Source organism: Cnephaeus nilssonii (assembly GCF_951640355.1).
Source record: "Cnephaeus nilssonii genome assembly, chromosome: 14".
NCBI lineage: Eukaryota > Metazoa > Chordata > Mammalia > Chiroptera > Vespertilionidae > Cnephaeus > Cnephaeus nilssonii.
The window spans coordinates 67,456,795-67,475,617 of NC_137085.1; the positions used below are offsets into that span (position 1 = coordinate 67,456,795).

General features: G+C 43.2%; 1 protein-coding gene across 14 annotated transcripts in view; it reads right to left on the bottom strand.

The window, feature by feature from the left end:
• Positions 1 to 18,823, bottom strand: part of LINGO2 (leucine rich repeat and Ig domain containing 2) — a 1,264,400-nt gene that overhangs the window by 329,358 nt on the left and 916,219 nt on the right. Inside the window, exon 1 of one of the 14 annotated variants that reach the window (XM_079791167.1) lies at positions 12,976 to 17,629. The exons of the other annotated variants lie outside the window; for them this stretch is intronic. The gene's annotated coding sequence lies outside the window, so the exon portion shown is untranslated. Of the gene's footprint in view, positions 1 to 12,975; positions 17,630 to 18,823 lie in introns of those variants that run through there. 14 annotated transcript variants of the gene reach the window in all.

Here is an 18,823-nt window from a genome sequence, read left to right on the forward strand (position 1 = left end):
TTGTATTTCCTCTGCTACATAGGAGATTTGTATCCACAAAATCTCATTATAGTCAAGTCTGAAAAAACAAAACAAAACTGGACACATAGTTCTTTCCATGTGTCTAGTAATAATCCTTTAGTTTTCAATTTTTAAAAATTTATTTTAGACTAAATAGTCACCTTTTATTCCTTACCTGGTGAGAAACACCCACAGAGAAAAAATAACCTGCCTTAATGTTCGATGACATGTTATTCAAGCGAAGAATCATGCAATTGCCCAGGGATGGTAATTATAGACTGCTAAATAAAAAGTTAAAATTTGCTGAGCGAGAGAAAATTTCATATGTTAAGCTGTCATAACAATGTGCTTTATTGTTAGAAGATATAGTTTAATTGGCAAACTTTGGACAGGGTGTTAAAAGTTCATGATTAGTTTTCTAATTTGGCAACCATCTTGCTAGTGATTATGAACAAGGCACTTAATTATTTTGCTCTATCACTATTGAACTATGAATGCTCAGCCTGGCCAGTGTGGCTCAGTTGGTTAAAGCGGCATCTCAAGCATTGGAAGGTCATGGGTTTGATCCCTGGTCAGGGCAGATACCTAGGTTGCAGGTTCCATTCCCAGTCAGGGCGTGTATCAGAGGCATCTGATTAAAGGACAATTTGAATTAATATAAAATATATAATCTGTGTCAAAATATCAAGCAAAAATTAGAAAACAAAATATCCACTTGCATATTTAAGATCTTCCTTTTAGAATTATTTAATACTAGAGGCCCGGTGTACAAAATTTGTGCACTTGGCACAGGAGGGTGGGGGGTCCCTCAGCCCGGCCTGTGCCCTCTCACACTCCGGGAACCCTTGGGGGATATCTGACCCATGGGGAGCAGGCCTAAGCTGGCAGTCGGACATCCTTAGCGCTGCTGCGGAGGCGGGAGAGGCTCCTGCCACTGCCACTGCATTTGCCAGCTGTGAGCCTGGCTTCTGGCTGGGCAGCACTCCCCCTGTGGGAGATCACTGATCACCATGGGGCAGCTTCTGCGTTGAGCGTCTGTCCTCTGGTGGTCAATGCACATCATAGCAAATGGTCGACCAGTCGACCGTCTGCCCCCTGGTGGTCAGTGTATGTCATAGCGAGCGGTTGAGTGGCCTTAGCATATCATTAGCATATTACACTCTGATTGGTTGAACAACCAACCGAAGGACTGGACACTTAGCATATTAGGCTTTTATTATATAGGACTAGCGTTCCCGTTGCAGGAAAAATCCTGCAATAGGGTTTCCTGTTGCACTCTACCCCACCCTGCCTGCTCTCCTCCCTTGTCCCCCACCCCGTTCTCCGCCAGCCCCCCTGCTTTTCTAACTTCTCCGCCAGCCGGCTCTCCTTCCTTCTCCCCTGGCCCCGACTCCGCTCCTCCCTTCTCCCCCGGCCCGCCTTCTCTGCCAGCCCGCCTGCTTTTCCCTTCTCCCCTGGCCCCGCCTCCGCTCCTCCCTTCTCGCCAGCCCCCTCTCCTTCCTTCTCCCCCGGCCCCGCCTCCGCTCCTTCCTTCTCCCCTGGCCCCACCTCTGCTCCTCCCTTCTCCCCTGGCCCCGCCTCCACTCCTCCCTTCTCCCCCAGCCCCGCCTCCGCTCCTTCCTTCTCCCCTGGCCCCGCCTCCGCTCCTCCCATCTCCCCTGGCCCCGCCTCTGCTCCTCCCTTCTCCCCTGGCCCCGCCTCCACTCCTCCCTTCTCCCCCGGCCCCGCCTCCGCTCCTCCCTTCTCCCCTGGCCCCGCCTCTGCTCCTCCCTTCTCCCCCGGCCCCGCCCCTTCTCCCCCAGCCCCGCCTGCTCAACTTCCTTCTCCCCCGGCCCTGCCTCCACTCCTCCCTTCTCCTCCCCCCAGCTTGCTTGCTTCTCTGCAGCTTTGCTCCCTTCTGCAGCTCTTGGCTTCTTTCTACGCTGTCGCAATATGCAAATTAGCCACCATCTTTGTTGGGATAATTTGCATATTCGTCCTGATTGGTTGATGGGTGTGGCTTGGCTGGTGGGCGTGGCTTGGGCATATGAAGGTGCGGTCAATTTGCATATTTGTCTATTATTAGATTAGATTCCTGCACCTGCCTTTTTCTCCTAAAATGCCAGCAATAAAAACACTTACCTATTTGAGTTGCTATGAAGAATAACTAAGATCATGCTTATAAATCACTTAGCAAAGTACTTGATACCTAATAATGCTTACTAACTTATTTCTACAATTAGTATTTATTATTTAAAATACCCATACAAAGGATGAAACTTTTTCTGATGTTGAGGATAACTGTCAAGGTAAACCATGGGCTCTGATAACATTTCTACTGTCTGTGAAATAAAGAAAAAAAATTGAGCCATCAAATTATCCTAGGTATAAAAGTATGATACAAATGGCTCCTACATTCCCACCAGCTTTATCCTATCTAATAAAAGAGTAATATGCAAATTGACCATCACTCTAAGACACAAGATGGCCACCCCTATGTGCTCAAAGATGGCTGCCCCCGTGTGGACACAAGATGGCTGGCAGGGGAGGGCAGTTGTGGGCAGTTGGGGGTAACCAGGCTGGCAGAGGAGGACAGTTCGGGAGACCAGGCCAGCAAAGGAGGGCAGTTGGGGGGACCAGGCCTGCAGGGGAGGGCAATTGTGAGCGATCAGGCCAACAGGGAGGGCAGTTAGGGGTGACTGGGCCAGCAGAGAAGGGCAGTTGGGGGAGAACAGGCAAGCAGGGGAGGGCAGTTGGGGGGGACAAGGCCTGCAGGGGAAGGCAGTTGGGGAGGGCCTGGCCTGCAGGGGCAGGCAGTTGGGGAGGGCCTGGCCTGCAGGGGCAGGCAGTTGGGGGTGACCAGGCCAGAAGGGTAGGACAGTTAGGGGTTACCAGGCCAGCAGGGGAGGGCAGTTGGGGGCGACCATGCCTGCAGGGGAGGACAGTTGTGGGGACCCAGGCCTGCAGGGGAGGGCAGTTAGGGGCAATCAGGCTAATATCAATAAACATATCCTCAGGTAAGGATTAAATAAAAATCTATAGATTCATAAAGACCAATGGAATTTTAAAAACCATCTAGTTCAAGCTTTAATTAAGACTGGAATCATTTCTTGAACTTTTTTTAGTTTGATTTCATGTCTTATTATTTTTTCATTAAATTAATTTTTTCATTAAAATAATTAACAAAATTATGTAGTTTCCCAGTGTACAATTCTATGATACATCCATCTGTATATTGCATTGTGTTCCCACCGCCCCGAATTAAATCTTCCAACACTATATATGTGACCCCATTTACCCTTTACTGCCCCCTGTCACCCTGGTAACCACCATTCTGTTGTCTGTGTCTGAGTTTTTGTTTGTTTTTCTTGTTTGCGCATTTGTTGATTTCAATTTTATATCCCACATATGAGTGAAATCATATGGTTCTAGACTTTTTCTGACTTATTTCACTTGGCATGATATCTCAAAGGCCATCCATGTTGTTGCAAATGGCAGCATTTCATCTTTTCTAGGCTGAGTAGTATCCCATTGTATATATACCACATATTCTTTATTCAATCATATATTAAAAGACACTTTTGTTGTTTCCATTTCTTGGTCACTGTGAATAACACTGCAATGAATATAGTGTATATATATATATATATTTGCAAATAAATGATTTCAAAATTTTGGGGTAGATACCCAGAAGAGGGGTTGCTGGGCCATATGGCAACTATTTTCTTAATTTTTTGAGGAACCTCCATACTGTTTTTTAGAGTGGCTGTACCAGTTTACATTCCCACCAGCAGTGAATGAGGGTTCCTTTGTCTCCATAACCTCTCCGTCACTTGTTATTACCTGTCCTGTTGATAACAGCCATTCTAACAGGTGTGAGGTGGTATCTCATTGTGGGTTTGATTTGCATTTCCCTGATAGCTAGTGAAGTTGAGTATTTTTTCACATATCTTTTAGCCATTTGTATGTGGAACATTCTTGCTAGCTGATCCTTCAGCCTTTGTTTGGACAACATCAGTGACTGGAAAATCACCGCTTCCCAAATAAGCTCATGCTGAAATTTGGCAATAGGGATGCCCTGGAAGAAGCACGGGTTTTCAGAATGAGGCACACTGGATATTTGGGTTCAGCTGTGCATAGTGAGTGTCCTAAGTAAAAACAGTGGTGCTAACTCTTGGACTCCTCATGTGTAAAATATGGGTGATGATGTCTAACTATGATAGTTTTCTGAGTTCACCTTGCCAGGACGATTATTTAATTAAACATGAATCTAGGTGTTTCTGTAAACCTATTTTTTTCTGTAACCCTATTTTCTAGATGTGATTAACATCTACAGTCAGTTGACTTTAAGTAGATTGCCCTCAATAATGTGGGTGGGCCTCATACAAGCATTTGGAATGCCTTAAGAGAAAAAATTGAGGTTTCCTAGAAGAGAAGAAATCGTGCCTCAATACTGTTGTATCAACTCCTGCTGAATTCCAAGCCTACTAGCATGCCCTCAGATTTTAGACTCAACACTACAGTAGTATCAACTGGGAACGTTTCCGGTCTCCTGGCTTGCCCTACAGTTTTAACTTACCCGGACCCATTCTCTTTAGATATAGATTTAGATATAGATATATAGATATAGATAGGAATTGGAAGGGATTTAAAAACCTCCTAGCCAAATATAAATTCCATCTTATTTGTTTACCCAAACATGCTAAAATCTTACTAGGAATAGTTATATCAAAAGTTTCTAAGAAAGCTCATGGCATTTCCATTAGGGTCACATCATTAACATGTATTACATATTAACATTTTATATATGTATGTTAAATATATTATATGTATACCCTATATTCATGTATATAGCCTATAATATATAATATATTTTATTGGCTTTGTTTCTCTGGAGAACACTGATAGATTACTTCATTGAGATACCTCTTCTGAGGATAAAAGGACACTCAATAAATCTGACTCTCCCATGGCGCTTTTCCAAACATTATCTGAAAATTGTCTCCCTTTAGCTACTCTGTTAGAGTTCTAATACAGTAAATGCAATGACTGGATCCTTAATAAATTTATGTAAGAGAATACACTTCTTTTAGGAAAAACACACTGAAGCAACTAAAGGATAAAGGGGCATGCATTTGCAACCTACTTTCAAATTGTTGTGAAAAAATATGTGGGACATAGAGAATTGCAAAGCAAATGTGGCAAAATGTTAACAATAGTTAATTCTGGGTAAGAGGATTCAGGGACTCTGTACAATTTTTAAAACCTTTCTGTATGTTTAAGATTATTTCAAAATAAAAATTTTAAAAAGGCAAAAAAAAAAAGTAAATGAAATGGCATATCTGGACCCAAACCAAAGCCTTGGTCTTATGAGCACCTCTCTGAGAGGACATGAAGTAAGGGCTGTCGCTGACAACACCCTTTAATCAAGCTTACAGACTTTAGCCCAGGCGTCCTCAAACTACGGCCCGTGGGCCACATGCGGGTGTTTTTGCCGTTTTGTTTTTTTACTTCAAAATAAGATATGTACAGTGTGCATAGGAATTTGTTCATAGTTTTTTTTAAACTATAGTCCGGCCCTCCAACGGTCTGAGGGACAGTGAACTGGCCCCCTGTTTAAAAAGTTTGAGGACCCCTGCTTTAGCCTGTAGGTTCACTACAATCCTTTTCCTTACAAACTCTTTGAACCCAGCGTCACATTTAAAATGGAAAGATGGGTCAGCATATGAGATGATCACCATGGAGTTTGAAGATGAGAAGCATAAAGACATTCTCCATCATTGAATTATTTAATATTTTAAAAATAGATGCAGTTTAATTATACTTAGACTCAGTCTGTTCTTTCTTCCACATTTTTACCACTTATGTATCATTTCAAGATGCTTCCTAGGTTCCAGCCTGTTAAAGCTTCCTCTTGGGTGAAATGAGGCACCATGATCACCCAAAGGCCCCATTTGATGAAATACCCCCGGAGGGGCATTTCCTATGGGGCACTGTAGTGAGATTGTCATTTAAATGCAGCACACCTTTGGAACAGTACAATGTTAACCCAAAGAATAAATTTTACTCGCATTAATACACATAGGTTACAACTTCCAGAATAAGTCTGCCGGTTTCTCTGACGCAAGTAATTGTGACCACCCAATGGAAGGAGAAGGTCACGCAAATATACTGCTTACAGGGCTAACTCGGAACCTCCCGGATCTCTTAAAACTCAGCTTCCCAGAAAACATATATTTGGCAGATGCCCTACAAGTCCAAGTCCAATAAATATAAAGATGAGGTAGAACTCTCAACCTCAGAGCTCTCTTCAGATGTACATCCCGTGGGTTCTCTCTCATCGCCTCTTGATATGTGCATGTCTGTGGCCCCTTGAGGGACAGGCAATGGAACCAGAAAGTTGAAACAAAAATTAAATCCAGATCCTTGCTTTGTGCCTCTTCAGAAACTACAGGGACCGAGGTAAGAATTGGTTACTGCCTGTGAATCCTCTCCCAGGCCAGTCATTCCTGGTCCCCAGTGCACTGAGAAAGCTGTGACTGTTATTAATGCCCACCTCAGAGTAGCACAGACACCATTACTCCAGACCACAGGACGGCCACAGACATCTGAAAATAAGGCACCACTGGTGCCGCTCTGTACAAACCTGTCACCAAAATACAGAGGAAAAGTTAAAGGGCTCTGTTACTCATGACTTCAGAGTGCAGGGAGGAACTGGGAAATGATTATTCTGCCAGATTTCCCGAGGGCGCCAGAAGTCCTGTTTGTGTAGGGAGAGCAAGACAGTACCTTCGTGACGGCCTCATCTGCTGTAGCAGCTCCAGAGGGACTCAGCTTTTATTTCAGAGTTAGGGGACTCACAAGTCTTTGAGCTTTTTAAATTTCCCTTTTTTTGTTGTTGTTGTTTTTCTTGCAGAAGTGTTTAAATTCATTTGGATATCAACGCCACCGCCCCCCCCCCTTTTTTTTCCTTGCAAATCTTTCCCATTTTCCACCTAATCAATGCTGCACATACTGCCCAATTCACCTTCCCTTATTGCTCCTTTGCTTAAATAAATAAATAAATCTAATTTCAAGCCTTCACATCCACAAGGAGTTTCAAATTCTTGTAACTGGTCCTCTAGAATTTGGTACAACTTCCCTTCTAATAACTCTCCTCCTGCCCTTTGACAAGGATTCTAGGCACCACTCCCGTCAAACTGCTCCTGCCTTGTCCTCTGTATTTGTGCTCCTCCGCCTTGGTGCCTTTGCTGATGACAACTCCTAGCCTTCGGTGGCATCTTAACCTCCACCTGACAACATCCCACCCACTTTGTAGGCCTAGTTACAATGTCTCCTCCTTTATGAACTCTTCGTGATCACCCCAGGCAGAAACTCTTCCTGGTCTGAACTCTTGATGTAGTTCTCAAATGGCCACGTGACTTGTCCTCTGGCTATACGCTTGGGGGGCCCTGGTTTCCTTCCAGGGCAGGAGTGTTGCTGTGTCTAAGAGCACAGGCTCTAGACCCAGGTAACACAAGTCCAATTCTTGGCTCCTCTATTTCCAGGCTCATCATCTCAGCAAGTTACTTATTAATCTAATCTCTCTCTGAGTCTCTGCTTTCTCATTGATAAAATAGGGATTTATAAAGGTACCCACTTTGTATGTAAGGACTAAATGTGTTAGTATTATAAAAAGCACTCAGACTAATGTCAACCACCATGAGTAGTCCCCAACATTAGTGTCATTTGTGCATATCACCACCCCATACAAACTCATAGTGCTTTGCATAAGGCGCTTTGAAAATGCAGGTCAAACAAATATCCAACAGATCCAGGCAGTTTGAAGATGGGCTCTTGATTTTTTAAGAGTAATTCCTCTAGTGGCAATTTTAAAGAGGATAGTATCTGGTTAATCATTTATTTGACTAAAGATAAATCAAATTTTAAATGAAATTACATAAAGATCAATCTTTAAAGTTATCTGAAGTAAGACATAAACAATCTAATCAGACAGATACTTAAGTCATGCAGGGCACTTGGTCACACATAGTTTCAGAGAAGCGTTTGTATAGCACAGCCACCATCCATTGGCAGGAATGGTCTCATAAGAAAGTCAAGGTCAAGAAACCAGTGGTCTTAGATTTTATTCCTGACCTTATCAATGAGTCCACTTTGAAAATAATAAGATTCTCCATGTTGCCTAAAATTAAACTATGGTGATAATCTTTTCCAGGATGTTTTCTTGATTTGTAGAATTGACACAAGGGTATAGAGTGAAATCACATTGTTATGTTTTAAATCAATTACCTTTACCAAGTTAATTAAAAGTACTTAAGGTCAAGACTACATAACCACTGAACACACATTTTCCCTCCTGGCAAAGTAGAACTACAATACACTCTCTAGGCATTACAGGTCAATATTTGGAAAAGCAATTAGCACTGATTACAACATTCTTCAGTTATTTATAATCTACATGGAGATATCCACTTTTTGATCCTCACCTGAGGATATGTTATCTAAGAGGAGAGAGAGAGAGAGAGAGAGAGAGAGAGAGAGAGAGAGAGAGAGAGAGAGAGAGAGAGAGAAAGAAAAACATTGATATGAGAAACATGGATGGGTTGCCTCTCGTATGGGCCTGACTGGGGATTGAAGCAGCAACCTGGGTATGTGCCCCAGCCAGGAATCGAACCTGCCACCTTTGGTGTACAGGATGGCGCTCCAACCAACAGAGGAACACTGGCCAGGGCAGGATACATTTTGGATCATAGTTTAGTGTACAAGTCCTGAGTGATTTTCTCCACTAGTCTTTTTATCACAACTCCTCACTCCCCTCATACAGCCCAATGTAGTGGTTATACAGATGTACTTGCATTCCCCAGAATGCACCATGCTCTCCCCAGGTTTTCTCTCTCTTTACATGTGCCATGTCTTTTTCCCATCTTTCTTTCAAGTTCCAGTTCAGATGTCACCTATTGCTCCTAGCCAGATTTTTCTGAGCAAGGTTAAACAAGTCTCTCGTCTTTTCCTAGTGCCATGATCACACCGCTATTTTCCTATTATTACAATTTCTTCGTTCGTGTCTACTTCTTGATTTAACTGTGAAGACCCAGAGCACTAAGATGTGGGTCACCTCACCTCTCAGTGCATTGTATGCAGCACAAAGTAGGCCTTTCAAAAACACTCTTTCAATGAGTGCAGGGGTGAACGTCTACCCCTTTTTCTCGATAAAACATTGAGCTTTCAGTCTGTGTAAGTCCCCTACAGATTCACCCTCCCATACCTTTAAATGAATAAAACTGGCTTTACTGTTCATTTGAAATGGCATGTCTGTCATTTTAAGGACACCTTTCTTTTTCATTCTGAATTCTCCCCAATAAACTTAGGGGTTTATGGACAAAGTAGGTGCTCTCACGCTTACTATTATGATCGTATGTTTGACAGCAAAGGACGTTTTCTGGGCTTCAGCACTGTCTTTTCAATCACTAGTTCCTCCCATCAAACATCCATCTGGTAATTAAATAGTATTTCCACGTGCACCACAGCCCACTGTGCTGCCGTGTTTTCTTTTTCCCATTGTATCAGTGTAGCCATTCATCACCCACTCACCAATCCATCTCTCCACGTAGCCAACAACTGCCTTTTAAACATGACTGTCTACCAGGCACTGAGCTCAGGGCTGGAGACCCAGTGATTAAAAAGGCAGAAGACTTGCCCTCAATCGAGCACGCAGTCCACAGAAGACAGGCCAAAAACAACCGCCACAACAACAGATCACACGACCAGAGAAGTGCTACCAGAGAAACGTGCAAAGCCCCGTGGGTGAAAGGCAGGAAAGCGGGGCCTCTGACCGTTTGTAAGGAAAGATCTGCAAGAACTTCAGATGCCATACCTGGCAGGATCGGAAGATACCCCGGTGTCCCCCAGATCATCCTTCCCACTGACTCCGGCGAGGAAATGGGAACAACGTCCTGACCTCTCCACGCAGCTCTCTGTTGTCCTCACTGAGCATCAGAAAGCACTTTACTTGAAAACCGAGGAGCCCTTTTTCCCCTTTAGTCAGTCTGTGGGGTGATGAAAACATGGGAGCTGAGCCTATCAGTGCTTGTATCTAACAGCTGAGAAAGTTGTAGCCTGTGAGTCACTGCGCTTCTCCTGTGTTCCCAGGTCTGTGGGAGGAGAGGCCTCTGGTGGGCAGCACTGGCTACAAGCACCGGTGGGGAGCTCTTGGGGAAGGAAAGATGCAGGAGCCCCAGGAGAGCAGTGCAGTCCTCCCACCTCCCTGAAGTGTGCATATCCCCAGTGCTACCACCAGGCCAGGCCTCAAAATAGTGTGAGAGCCAAATCCACACTTTCCAAAAAAAAAAAAACCAACACAAAAGGGACAAATAAATTAAGCTTCTGCCACCCACCTCCCTTATGTGCAGCTGAGGAAAATCAAATGAAATAAACAAGCAAATTAGCAGGCGGTACGTGAGCTTCAGATCACAAATATGTTTTGAAGGCTCTGCCAACCAGTTCTTCCTGAGTTGGATGTGTTCTCGTTGGGAAAATAATAATTAGCAATTATACTCCCAATAGTAATGCCTGACAGCTATGGAAAGTGTACTGTGTACCAGACACCATGCCTACAATTGACATGCACATCCTATTTAATGGTTACGAACCTCATGAGATGCTATTCCACAGATGAGGAGTCTGAGGTTCAGAAGGGCCTAACCAATTTGCCAAAGTTCACATGTGTAGTAGACAGCTGAGCAGACATTATGCGAATTAATACCTTAAACCTGTTGGGTCAAAGGTGGGGTGAAATGGGGACCAAAAGCGACTTTGCTTGGGGCGATGGACACACAATGAAATGTGCAGACGATGTTTTATTAAGTTGTACACTTAAAACCTGTTTGGTTTTGCAAGCCAATGTCATCCCAATTAATTCAATATATTTTTTTAATTCTATAAACCCTGTTGTTCTTAAACAATATGCTTTGCTAAGAATGCATGAAAATATTAATGTAGGATCATTAGAAGCAGGAACACTGTTCCCTACCCCAGTTATTAAGCAGTCTATAAATTCATGTGATATTCTTACAATTCAATGACATAGTCCTCTTCATCCAGTCATTTCCCCCTGGCTCTGTCTTTGTAGGAAATAGTTAAAAATACTTAGGACTCTAAGTTGATGCATCACAGAGGAGAAAATAATTTTTCACAGTTGTTCCTAGTTTGCTGAGGCAATGTTTTAGTCAGATCACTACATCTGTATACATGCTTTACACATGATTTTTTCTCCTGCTAAAAAATTAGTTTTTAGCCATTTAGCATAATTTAGAAAGAATTTCTCATATTTATAGTAGGTCAGTTACTTGCGGTGTCTGTACTCTGCAGTCTAAAGAGTTCCCGATTGGGGTGGGTGGGCGGGGGAGAGCTCTATAAAGAAATAAGTGAAAACTCAGGCATTTTTCATTTAACACATTACTATTACTCAGAGACAAAATAGAATTTACAAGTAGTGTGTGATAAAATAACCTCAAAATATTAAATTAAAGACACCTGAAGGAAAGGTAGTTTAAATAGCTTCTACCACTTTAAAACTCCATGAATAGGAGTGTTAGCAGGAACCAGCCCTGGGAGGAGATCTTAGTGGTTTCAGGTGGGCTAATAAACAGACCAAGGGAAAGGCTTCCCATGCCACACTGAGTGGGGAGGATGAAAATAAAACCTGGCTGGGCCCATTCTGTGCCTAAGTGTTTGGGGGAGTTGGAGACAGGGCAGGGGTCTCCAAAGAAGCCCCTGACGCCTCCTGCGAGCATCATCAGCATGAACCAAGAGCTCATTGGCAGGTGGAGTAACAGGCCCTGTTTCAGGTCTTCCGAATTAGACTCTGCATGTTAACAAGAACCCCAGTGATTTCTCAGCGCCGTGGCGTGAGACCCCCAGTCCAAAAACCCCATCAGAGTCTGCTCTGAACACCTGTCCAGGCAGCAAGGGCTGACGCCGGCTCAAAACAACGGCAGTCACGTATGAACTGTCCTGCATTCTTTCTTCTCCTTCTCTCCCAGGTCACCAAATAGCAAACAATGCATGGCCTCCAAACTCGCTATCTGCACCCTTTCTTCACATATCTCCCTGGTCCTTTCTTCGGTGCGAACCAGCCAAGCTCACTCCTGCCTCAGAGCATTTGCAGTTGCAAATCTCCCGAAAGCTTCAGAAGGCTTTCTCCTGCTCAAGGTTTCAGCTGGATGCCTTCTCCTTAGAGATGTCTCCTGACAACTCCCCTCCACGTTCCCCCGAGTTCCCTGTCTTCGTTCCATTTACAAACCCTGAAGATATTTTATTTATTTGTATACTTTCTGCAAAAGAACAAAAACAGCCTTCGACAATTTCCTCGCTTCCTTTGTTGTTCCCTCGCCCCTTTTTTCCCACTTTTCCTGCCCCTCAACCTTGATGAACAAACAGCAAGTTGGATATAGACAGCTTTCAAAAGAAATGTTCTGACAGGTGTTTTTTTTTTGTTTTTTTTGAATGGTTTTATGGCAATAATCCTGAGCAAAAGGCCCAACAACAAAAAACAACCTCCAACCATACCAACTGCAAGAGGTCTAGCAGCTGACGTTGAAAACTGGACCCGAGCCAGACCGCAGGACCGGCACCCCTCTTCCCACCCTGTACCATACAACTCTGCAAAACACCAACCCTCTTCCACTGCTTTCACATGCTTCTCGGGCATATCTGCTGAGTAACATCTTTAACCTTTTCTTGAGTCACTTTAATTTATATCTTTTGACATCATTTATTATATGCCTCCTCCATGAACTCTAAACTTCTCCAAGTCCTTAACATCAGGATTGATCTTTCTGGTTTCCTACCATTGCCAAAATTTAGGATGATGTCTCTCACAGGTTAGGAGCTCAATAAATAATTGTGGATGGACTTTTATTTTAAAAGAGAAACCAGCTTGTTTCAAACACCCAATATAGTTGGTTCTTGCCTATCATGTGTGCTGACGATGTGTACCTTTGCTCCTTGACCTTGGTCCTTGGAAAAGGATGTTTATTTCATATTCACTAGTGACTTTGCTCTTGAATGCAGACCCAATCAATGAGGCTCATCATGATCCAATTTGCACGGTTTTATGGCCTTAAATACCATCTAATCCTGCCGATAAGAAAAAGCAAAGCATAGTGGTTCTTTTCTATAGACAAATGAATCAAAGCTAAAATGTACCTTCAAAAGGGAAGCCACAAAAACTCTAGAATCCTTCACTCAGGGAAAATTGTCCCTTAGTATTCTGGTAACCAAGCCTCTTAGGTGAAGGGAGGGGAGGAAATATAAACCCCAACTTTGGGGCTCCCTTAGTATTAAGTCCCTGCACCTGAATGAGTGGTCTCTGGCATCCCTACTTAGACAGTAATCCTGAAAGAAGCCCTGTGCTCTTCTGACATGACAATGTTATGCTCATAAGCCAGACACCAGGGTTAGAACTAATTTCCTTAGCAAATGCAGGTGAAGGCACAGCTTAGACTCTAGGGCCTAGAGAGCAATGGACAAAAGAGAAATTCCACTTTCCTCCAGATACAGAGCCCCATTTAATGGCAAACAGACTGAGCAGGGGTCAGACAAAAGCCCAGGAATAGAAGAGGAGAAAAATGAATAGATTTGAGAAGTAAAATGGAGCTAAAATTAATATTTACTGCAGATGATGGTATATATGAACTTATTTTTAGGATGCATGTGACTATATGAATTTAGTAGCCAAAGCATATAAAATTAGTTCTAACCATATGTATCAAAATAATATTTCCTGGAGACAAATTTATTTTCAACCATTCTCTCTTCTTTCACCATTGTCCCTCCATTTCATTATGTCGAGGACCAATTCTGCGTGTCCATTTAAAAGAGTAACTAAGGTCAACTTATGAGCATAAGTTTTTCTTCTGGAAATTTGAAAATGCATGACTAATGTTTGGGTTAAACTGACATCAAGATATATTTGATAGCATGTTCTAATTTGCTCACTGAGTTCATACATAACTTGGAAAAGTCCCCCATTTTAAATGAGAAGAAAACTATATCATGCACAATGCTATAAGAACTGTGTAAATTGAAAATTTTCTTTCATTTACCTCTTCAAATTGGATTTATCTAGCAATTATTTCAGCCCTCCAAGACAAATTTGCACACATTTTTATTAGAATGCCCTTTCGTTGTAGGCTATTCTTGCAAAGTCAGTACGTTTTGCATAAAGCAATCGGAAGTGGCAGCAGGGTCGCCTGCTCCCTCGCAGGTGCCCGACAGGGTGAGGTGCAGGTTTCTCCCAGCCAACTTAAGGAGCAAGAGCTCCCAGTTCCTGCTGATATCTTTCCTCGGGGTAGGTCCCCGCAACAGTAGCATATGCCCCCTTGATGAATCTCAAGAGTATTCAGAGCAACTTTAACTTGGTCTCTGAAATGAATTAAGTTAGGTCCTCACAGGAATTTGGAGTAGATAGAAGTTCCTCCTCATTCAGCGGTAGAGAAAGACTATTGATTGCTTGTCAGTGTGGGTATCTTCATCCCTAAGCCCCAAGTCATGTCTATTTCCAAGTCCAGAACCCTGGACTTGTCCACTCTACAGTCCGCTTTCTAAGTTTGCCAAGTGAAGCCTAATTGTTCCACCCTCCCGGCTGCCTCCTTTAATTTCAGTCTCGTCCGTCTTTAGGACTTCTTTTGCCTGCTTCATGCTCCTTTATGAAGCACATTTCCTTTCTCCATTATTATCATTTTTAACTCAAACTCTGCCTCTAGGTTAGTGATGGCACGAGAATGTGTCCTTTGTTAAAGTACCAGGCACATTATCTTCTATAACATTAGCATACCAAGGCAAACCACTCAATTATATCTGACATTGGGAGAGTCATGGCCAGGCACTGAAATCATTAAAAAACAAAACCCTGCAAATTCAAGGCCAGTATCTTAAAAATATATATATCAGGTAAAATGAATAACATAAAAAGAGCTGATTTTAAAAAGTGAGAGATCTACCATTGTTTTGTGTGTGTTTTTTTTTTTTTTTCTATCGTTATGCAATATGGAGTCACCATTCTGTTATACAAGAAATCAGGCCAGAGCGGAGAAAATTCAAGGCCAACCTGACCCAGTGAGATCAGGGAGTTGAATAGAGCAAAAAATAGAAAAATTGTAGTGGTGTATAAAACAACTACACACCCCTACACAAAATGTGGCCTCGAATCCTGACTCAATCTTTACCAGATTGAGTGTGACCAGATGGGCCAGGAACTTAAACTTTCTGAGCCTTAATTTTGATTTATAGAAGATAAACATATGATAGTGGGCTTTTGAACATTGAAGATAAAATATGTAAAGTGCTTACTGCATGGCTATGGGTCAAGGGAATGTCATCCTCTGAGAAATTCTGTAATCTTCACATCAAGAGCCTACTGATTTGGGATATTGGAGGTGATGAAGTTATAGGCTTCTCTGTTTTTGGCCCTGTTATTCATTTCTAATCCAGTTGCTTACCATCTCGCTTAATGTCTAGAGAGCCCCAGTCAGTCACAGTGCTGGCACACAGACCCGCTGTGGTCTCCCATACAGGCTAGAGTCTTCATTGTCTTTGCTCAGCCTTGTCTTTTATTTATTTACTAGAGGCCTGGTGCATGGAATGCGTGCACTGGGGGGTGGGATGGGGGTCCCTCAGCCCAGCCTTCGCCCTCTCGCAGTCTGGGACCCCTTGGGGAATGTCCACCTTTGAGCTTAGGACCGATCACCATGGGGATCCCCCTGGGGATGGGGGCCTAAGCCGGGATTCAGATATCTCTCTCACAGTCTGGGGCACTCACAGCCTGGGACCCCTCGCTCCTTACAGCCCACCTGCAGAAGAGGTGGGAGAGGCTCCCGTCACCACCCCTGCGCTCGCCAGCCGTAAGCTAGGCTTCTGGCTGGGCAGCGCTCCCCCACACTGACTACCAGGGGGCAGCTCCTGCATTGAGCATCTGCCCCCTGGTGGTCAGTGTGCATCATAGCAACCAGTCATTCTGCTGGTTTTTTGGTCGATTTGCATATTAGGGTTTTATTATATAGGATTTTTAATATTTTTATTGATTTCAGAGAGGAAGGGAGAAGGAGAGAGAGAGGGAGAAACATCAATGATGAGAAAGAATCACTGATCAACAGCCTCCTGCATATCTCACACTGGGGATCAAGCCCACAACCTGGGCAAGTGCCCTGACTGGGAATAGAATCGTAAAATCCTGGTTCATAGGTTGACACTCAACCACTGACCCACATAGTTTGGGCACTCAGCTTTGTCTTTGAATACCATTGCCTCCACTACTTCATCTCTTATTGATCCAGATCCAGTTCTTCCTGCTTCATCAGCCTTTCCCAGATTGCTCCATGGCTCAGTTACCTCACTTTCTTCCAAATGTTTATTATGGATAGAACCTGTCACTTGCTAATTCCCTCTGCTGAGTCCTGCTCCAGGTTTGTCAGTTATCACCAAAGAGTCAACATAGACTCAATGACATGTCTAGCTCCTGCTCCTCTCTTCTGCTCCTTCCTCCCTCTTTGTCCATGACACTGACATTCCAGTTAGGTACTATTGATTCCACTGGGCACTGATGCCTTTGCATGACACCTGTGATTCTTCCAGACACTCCTTGTGTGGGGATCATATTACCCAGTGAATAATTGCACCCTCCAGTTTGACAAACTGAACAGGATTTCTGAGGCAAAGTGAAGACAATAACTCCATCCTGTTTTGTTCTCCTCTTTCAAGGACACAAACTTTGTGCCCAGTATGCTGTATTATAAATATGATAGTAATGTCTCATGAATATATTTACAGAGTAATTTTCAGTTCTATGTCACAGTTCTCTCCTTCTTCCTAAAATTCTCATCTGAGTCAGTGAAAGGAAATGTTAGGAACACATTCAAGAAGCTCATCATATCACTCCTCCCTCTGATGACTAAGACTTAGTTATCAGGTCAGGTTTGTTGGCTGATTCTTTTTGTTTAGACTGTATTCTCTCAGGAAGCAATCTTTCAAACACACTAATTCTGGCAGTTGGCCCCAATGAACTCAGGCTTATCCTGGTATAAATCTGGAATGGACCAGTGTAGGCATAATCATAGAACATACTATATTCATATCATTTATGGTGTTCATTTCACTCTTAATCACTTATCCCATCACTTTGTAATTTAGTTCTTTATGAGGTTTTGTCTTGTCTCTGCATCAAGATCAGAATTTTTTTCAGGACAATGAAGGAAATATAACAGGCCTGAGAAGCACAGCTCTATGTTATGACATAGTAGATATCTATACTAATAAAAGCCTAGGTGGCCCTCATGCCCTCACATAGTCACAAGATGGCCACCATGAAATGGCTGTCCCCACGTCACCACAAGATGGCCGCCCCTACATCGTCACAAGATGGCTGCCACAAAATGGCCACCACAAGATGGCTGCCACAAGATGGCCAGCAGGGGAGGACAGTTGTGGGTGATTAGGCAGGCAGCGGAGTACAGTTGGGGGCAACCGGGCCAGCAGGGAAGGGCAGTTGGGGCGATTGGGCCAGCAGGGGAGCAGTTAGCTGTCGATCAGGCTGGCAGGGTAGTGGTTAGGGGGTGATCAGGCTGGCAGGTAGGTGAGCCGTTGGGAGCCAGCAGTCCCGGATTGTGAGAGAGATGTCTGACTGCCAGTTTCGGCCCAATCCCTGCAAGATCGGGCCGAAACCGGCAGTCAGACATTCCCCGACGGGTCACCGATTAGAGAGGGTGCAGGCGGGGCTGATGGACACCCCCACCCATGCATGAATTCCATGCACTGGGCCTCTAGTTAATAGATATTTTTCTGGGCGATTTTCAAATGAAAGTTAAATGCAGTGATAACCAGAATTTCAAAGTTACTTGAAGATGTGGTGAGAGTCAAAGAATGGGCATCTGAAGATGATGCAAAAGTAGTGTGCAGAAAGCTCTCATTCATTAATTCAGCGAATTAATGAATTTATTGGGGAGATACCAAATGTTTAGCACTTTATTAGGTACCGGACTACACTTTAAATCAGTTGCAACAGTGCCCACAAGGAGGTATCAGTATAACTAAGGAATTTAAATATGCTCAAAATACAATTTGGTGTCTTAATGACTATAGCTAATATAAATGTAGGGTTATATGAGGACACACACATGCAAAGAAACCAAATAACGTTAGAAGGTTGTGAAATTAAGGGGTTACAAATGAGCACTTAGAACTACTGTTGAAATTACTAGATAACTACAAGATCATTTTTGTGTGATTTCCTTTATAAATAGGTACTTCAAGTTTAATGCCAATTAAGAGACCATCCCTTATGTGTATGGCCTTGATGGTGGTGATGGCTTCACAAGTGTATACTTATCCTCAAACTATCAAGTGGTATACATTAAGTATATACAGCTTTCTTGCATGTCAATCATATATCAATAAAGTAGTTTTTAAAAAAGCAGACAACATCTCTTTGCTCTTCTTCATTGTGGAGGATTGAGAGTGGAGGTAAAACACCTGAAAGTTGTTAAATGTCAAGGTGACCTGAACAGTTGGTAATGTTTTGGGGGCAGGTCCTTATGTACCCAGTAGTAATTAGACCTGGTGCTCTTGTCCATTTCACAAAGAATGAAAGAATGGCTCATTCTTCCTGCACAAGGCAAGCAATGATAAGTGGGTAAATGAGACCAATGCCCAGCTTTCTGTACTGACTTTTTGATCAGAAAACTCAAAATGCATGTTTCCCTACAAGCCACTCAGGCAGTGTTAGAATCTTCTCTGGGATAGTCAGACCTTGAATTGAATCAGATTAGGATAGTTAGGTTTTCCTATGTAA